This window comes from Artibeus jamaicensis, unplaced genomic scaffold, assembly GCF_021234435.1.
Source record: "Artibeus jamaicensis isolate MK-2021 breed Jamaican fruit bat unplaced genomic scaffold, CSHL_Jam_final scaffold_1031, whole genome shotgun sequence".
Taxonomy (NCBI): Eukaryota; Metazoa; Chordata; class Mammalia; order Chiroptera; family Phyllostomidae; genus Artibeus; species Artibeus jamaicensis.
Genome location: NW_026522026.1, coordinates 4,299,274 through 4,305,365, shown reverse-complemented (window position 1 = coordinate 4,305,365; position 6,092 = coordinate 4,299,274). Strand labels below are relative to the sequence as shown.

Here is a 6,092-nt window from a genome sequence, read left to right as displayed (position 1 = left end):
GAAGAAAAAAGAATTGAAAAAAAATCAGGATAGTCCAAGGAGCTTCTGGAATATCTCCAAGTGTACCAACATTCAAATCATAGGGGTGCCAGAGGAGAAAAGAAAGAGCAAGAAATTGAAAACTTATTTGAAAAAATAATGAAAGAGAATTTCCCTAATTTGGTGGAGGAAATAGATATATACACATCAAAGAAGCACAGAAAATCCCAAACAAGTGGGACACAAAGAGTGCCATCCCAAGACACATCAGATAAAATGCCAAAGATTAAAGATAAAGAGAGAATCTTAAAAACATCAAGAGAAAAGCAGAGAGTTACCTACAAAGGAGTTCCCATAAGACTATCAGCTGATTTCTTTTAAAAAGCTTTGCAGGCAAGAGGGACTGGCAAAAAGTATTCAAAGTGATGAAAAGCGAGGGCCTACATCCAAGATTACTCTATCCAGCAAAGCTATCATTTAGAATGGAAGGGCAGATTAAGTGTTTCCCAGAGAAGGTAAAGCTAAAGGAATTTATCATCACCCAGCCCTTACATGAAATGTTAAAGGGACTTATTTAAGAAAAAGAAGATCAAAATGGTGAACAGTAAAATGGGAACAAATTCACAACTATCAACAACTGAATCTAAAAAACAAACTAAACAAACAAGCAGAGCAAAAAAAGGAATCATAGATATGGAAATTATTTGGAGAGTTATCATTGGGGAGGGGGAGAATGCAGGAAAAGGTGTGGGGATTATGAAGGATAAATAGGTAGGTACGAAATAGACAGGGGAATGTTATGAATAATATAACAAGGAAATGAAGAAGCCAAAGCACTTATATGCATGAGCCAAGGGTGTGAACTAAGGGGACTAATTGCTGGAGGAAATACAGGTACTAGGTGGAGAGGGGCAAAAGGAGTCAAAGGGGAAAAAAATTGGGACAACTGTAACAGTACAATTAATACAATATATTTAAAACAGATTAAATCAAAAAATTTAAAAAACTCATTTGATACTGCCATTTGTGTCAATATGGATGGATCTTTAGAGTGTCATGCTGAGCAAAATGGAAGGAAAAGGTCAAGATGGAAAAGGTCAAGAACCATGTGATTTTAGTTATATGTGAAATATAAAACAGAAAGTCACAAATGAACAAACAAAACAAACAAAAGAACACATTGTCACAGACAACGGTATGGTGGTTATTAGACGGGCAGGGTGGGTGGAGGTAGGGTGAAGAGAGAAAGGAGTGATGAAGTATATTAAATTTTGGGTAGTGAGCACATAATACAATATGCAGATAATGTGTTATCAAATTGTATGCTTGAAACTTATATAATCTTATTGATTAATGTCACCCCAATAAAGGTAAAAAAAACTATTTGACAAGCCTCTTTTTCTGCTTAAACTAGCAGAAAAAGTAAAATAATTCTACCCCCCTTCTGCCTTCTAAGTCTGGCATGAGTGTATCTCCTTGTTGTTAACTAACCCATTCACAGTACCCTGCTGACAACTGAGCATGTGACATTTAGTTCTCAGACTTTCAGCCCTTGTGATACAGAGAGAAGAGAGAAGGGGAGGAAAGAGTGTAGGGCTAACAGACAATACCTGGTTATCAGTCATTCTGTTATTATTATTATTATTATTATTATTATATTGATTATATTATTACAGTTTTCCCATTTTTCCCCTTTGCCCCACCCACCCAACACCACCCATTACCTCAGGCAATCCCCAGACCATTGTTTATGTCCATAGGCCAATTATGCATATAAATTTTTTTGACTACTCCATTTCTTGTACTGTACATTCCCATGGCTATTCTGTAACTACCTATTTGTACCTCTTAATCCTCTCACCTCTTCACCCATTCCCACACACTGCCCTTCCATCTGGCAGCCATCAGAATGCTTTCTGATTTCATGATGCTGTCTCTGTTCCTCTTGTGTGCTTAGTTGATTTTTTAGATTCAATTTCTTTTTTAAGTTTTACTTTTTAAAAATTTTTTTTTAATTTATTTATCTTCAGAGGGGAAGGGAAGGAGAGAGGGAGAGAAATATCAATGTATGGTTGCCTTTCATGTGTCCCCTGCTGGGAACTGGCCTGCAACCAAGGCATGTGCCCTGACTGGGAATTGAACTGTGATCCTCTGCTTCGCAGGGCCGTGCTCAATCCATTGAGCTACACCAGCCAGGCTAGATTCAATTTTTTTTTTAAGATTTTATTTGTTTATCTTTAGAGGGGAAGGGAAGGAGAGAGGGAGAGAAACATCAATGTATGGTTGCCTTCATGTGTCCCCTGCTGGGAACTGGCCTGCAGGGAACCAGCATGCAACCCAGGCATGTGCACTGACTGAGAATCGAACCGTGATTGTCTGGTTTGCAGGCCCATGCTCAATCCACTGAGCTACACCAGCCAGGGCTAGATTCAATTTTTGATAGACATGTATTTATTGCCATTTTGTTTATCATAGTTTTGATCTTTTTCTTAAACAAGTCTCTTTAACATTTCATGTGATAATGGTTTGGTGATAATGAACTCATTTAGTTTTTTCTTGTCTGGGAAGCTCTTTATCTGCCTTTCAGTTTCAAATGGTATCTTTGTTGGGTAGAGCAGTTTGACTGGAGGTCCCTGCTTTTCATGACTCTGAATATTCCTCGCCAATCCCTTCTAGCCTGAAAAGTTTCTTTTGAGAAATCAATTGACAGTCTATGAGAACTGTCCTGTAGGTAACTAACTGTTTTTTTATTGCTGCTTTTAAGATTCACTGTTTATCTTTAACCTTTGGCATTTTAATTATGACGTGTCTTGAAGTGGGCCTGTTTACATCCATATTGTTTGGGACTCTGTGTTTCCTGAACTTGCCTGTCTAGTTCCTTTACCAAATTAGGGGAGTTTTCTTTCATTATTTTTTCAAACAGATTTCCAGTTTTTTGCTATTTCTCTTCCTCTTCTGGTACCTCTATGGTCCAAATGTTGGAACACTTGAAGTTCTCTCAGAGGCTTCTTATACCATCTTCATTTTGGGGAGTTATTTCTTCTTCTTCTTCTTCTGCTTGGTTGTTTTTTGCTTCCTTATGGTCTAAATCATTGATTTGATTCTTGGCTTCATCCACTCTACTATTGTTTCCCTTGTTCTTTGTTCTGGTTAGTGTATCTTTCATTTCTGACTGGGTCTTTTTTGTGCTGCTGAGGTCCTCACTAAGTTCCTTGAGCATCTTTGTAACCAGTGTTTTGAAGTCTGCATCTGATTGATTGCTTATGTCCATTTTGTTTAGTTCTTTTTCTGGAGTTTTGATCTGTTCTTTCATTTGTCCATGTTTCTTTGTTTCCTTATTTTGGCTGCCTCCCTGTGTTTCTTTGTATGTAGTAGGTAGAGTTGCTATGACTTCCTGTCTTGGTAGCGTGTCCTAATACAGTAGGTGTCCTGTTGGGTCCAGTGGCACAGCTTTCCCTATCACCTGAGCTGGGGACTTAAAGTGTGCCGTTCATGTGGACTGAGTACACCGTCTTGTAGTTGATCCTTAATTGCTATTGGCAGGTCAATGGGAGGGATTTACCCAGGTTCATCAGCTGCATGGCCTGGCTGTAACCACTGACTATTGACCACCAAATGCTGTTGTGCATGGAGGATCGGCTGTGCAGAGGCAGGGTGGTGGTTCTCCAACGTGGTTGGTAGTTGTGCACTGGGTATGCAGGCTCTGGGGTTTCCTGGGTGATGCAGGCCAAGGTCAGCTGTCACCTGTGTTCTTCTTGGGGCCAACCTGCATGAGCTGTAAAGCAATCTGAGGTGGTTGCTACTTGTGCTGGGCTTGGAGTTTCCTAGGTAAAGTCAAGCTATGAATCTCACCTGGCTGCTGGTAGTGGGCTGGAATCACTCAACAAGAGGCATGGGGGTTGGGGGCTTACTGAGGCCAGCTGTTCCTTATTTGACAGGACTTAGTAGGTTGTGAAGCATGAGCCAAGACCAGCCATTCATGTGAAAAGTTCACTGTTAACTGCTTGGGCTGGCCTGTAAGTTGGGTAGGATGAAGTCGGGGGATCTTTAGGACAGGGCAAACAGTGTTAGTTAGGTTGATGAAGTCTCAGACATAGCATTACCTGCAGGCACTGTGTCTCTGTGGGGTGAGGGTTCATAAAAGGAACAATGGCCTCTACCTACCTTTCTGTTGGGGAGAAAGCTAATCCCCAGCTCTCTCCTTGATACAGATACTTCAGTTTTTCTCTGTATGCCAGTGATGCCTTTTAAGCTGCTGCCCTGGTGTTGGAGCTCAGAGGGAGTGCAACTGAGTAAGTCCGTGTGTGGGTTTTTCAATAAGAACTGCTTGGGTCTCCAGAAATTTCTTCTGCTTACAGAAGTTTTTTTCTCATGATTTTGCAGCCAGAAGTTTTGGGAACTTTTCTTCCTGTCATAGGAACCCTGGGCTGGGGGTCTGGTGCTGGGCTGGGACTTCTTGCTCCCAAGACATCCTCTGGAATTTTTATTCACCACACATGGGTGTGGGACCAGCCTATTCCACATATCTCCACCCTTCCTACTAGTCTGGATGGATGTGGTTTCTTTAATTCTGTAGTTGTGAGACTTCCTTTCAGCTTGATTTCTGATGGTTCTGAGTGATGTTTTTTCTATAATTTAGTTGCAATTTTGATGTAGTTGTGCAAGGAGGTGAGCCATTTTTACCCATGCTACCATCTTGACCAGAAGTCCCTCAGTCATTGTATTAGCCTAGTCCCCAGAACCTGATTTTATTTCTCAATACTTGTAATTGTGAATTGAATTGTGGAGTGTATAAGCTGTATATTTCTAATGCTTCTTGTAATTATGCTTTTGCCCTTGTTTGGCTATATATGAATAATATATAGGCAAAAATTTATGACTATATATACAATAGATTGTTTGATTTGGGGTCAACGAAAGTCAGCATGTATTTAGCGAACATTAGGGATCTGAGATCCAATGATTATAATGTCATTAACTATCTGGTATGGTAATATAAGAATAGTGATAGTGATAATGATATAATAATAATGATGATAATGATAGCTAGCACTTATCTTTTACTGTTAGCCCCTGTTCTAATTTACATCTACCAACTCATTTGTTTCTCACCACAATTAGATGTGGTAGGTACCATTGCTATTCTCATTTTACAGATGAAGGCACTGAAATATCAAGTGTTTAAATAAACCTCCCAATTTCTTATAGCTAATAAGTGGCAGAACCAAGATTTGAATTTCAAGCTAGCTCTTAAGCACCAGAAAACACATTGAAATCATAACAGTCATAATAGAATTTTTATTCATGTGTTACTTTATTTTAAATCCTTTTATCGAATGCCATCGAAGTATGAGTTTTCTTTGACTGTCCCTTCTGTTTATCTTTGTATTTTGTGATAAAATTAGTAGTTAAAATTTATAGAGAGCTTTTCCCATTGATTTTCTGCTCTGGTCTCCCCAGTGACGTGAGCGGTTATACACATGGGATAGAAGAACGCCGGACCACCATGGATGGGGGTGGAGTGGCCGTTCCATCTCTCTTGCATGCATGGTCTAGACACTGCTTCTGAAAAAAAAAAAATTTATAGAGAGCTTTCTATGTATCAAAACCATGTTAAAGGATATGCAAATAATATACCATTTCGTACACAAAACCACTTTATGAGGCCTGGAGAGGTTAAGTAATCTACCCAGCATCACCTGATAAGAAAGTGGCAGAGCCCGGATTCAAACTCTAGAGCTGTACAGGCCAATATGGTTAGCTACTGGCCAATGTCATGGCTGAGAACTTGAACTGTGGCTAGTCCAAATTATGATGTGCTGTAAGTAGAAAATGCATACTGAATTTCAAAGGCCTTTCACACTGCAGTGCATCTGGGAGATGTTGTAATGTGAAGTAAGACTTAAAAATCTAATTTCCAGCCTCAATCACTTCCTTGGAGTTTGCCTAAAAGTTATGGAGGCATGTGGGCCACAGTGATTGGAGTAGAGTTTATTGAGTGCAAGGGACTTGAATGACAGGTGGGACTCTGAAAGAATAGGATAAATTTGCATTTCTTAGAAATGCTTTAGAAATGCTCATGGCATGTTGAGGTTAGTGAGCAGATCAGTTTT

The 6,092-nt window shown here is 39.6% G+C and overlaps 1 non-coding gene across 1 annotated transcript; it reads left to right on the top strand.

Moving 5' to 3' along the window:
* Positions 1–5,406: 5,406 nt before the first annotated feature.
* Positions 5,407–5,541, top strand: LOC119052844 (small nucleolar RNA SNORA20). The gene has a single exon (XR_005083199.2). It is a non-coding gene; the product is annotated as a small nucleolar RNA SNORA20 (small nucleolar RNA).
* Positions 5,542–6,092: the final 551 nt, after the last annotated feature.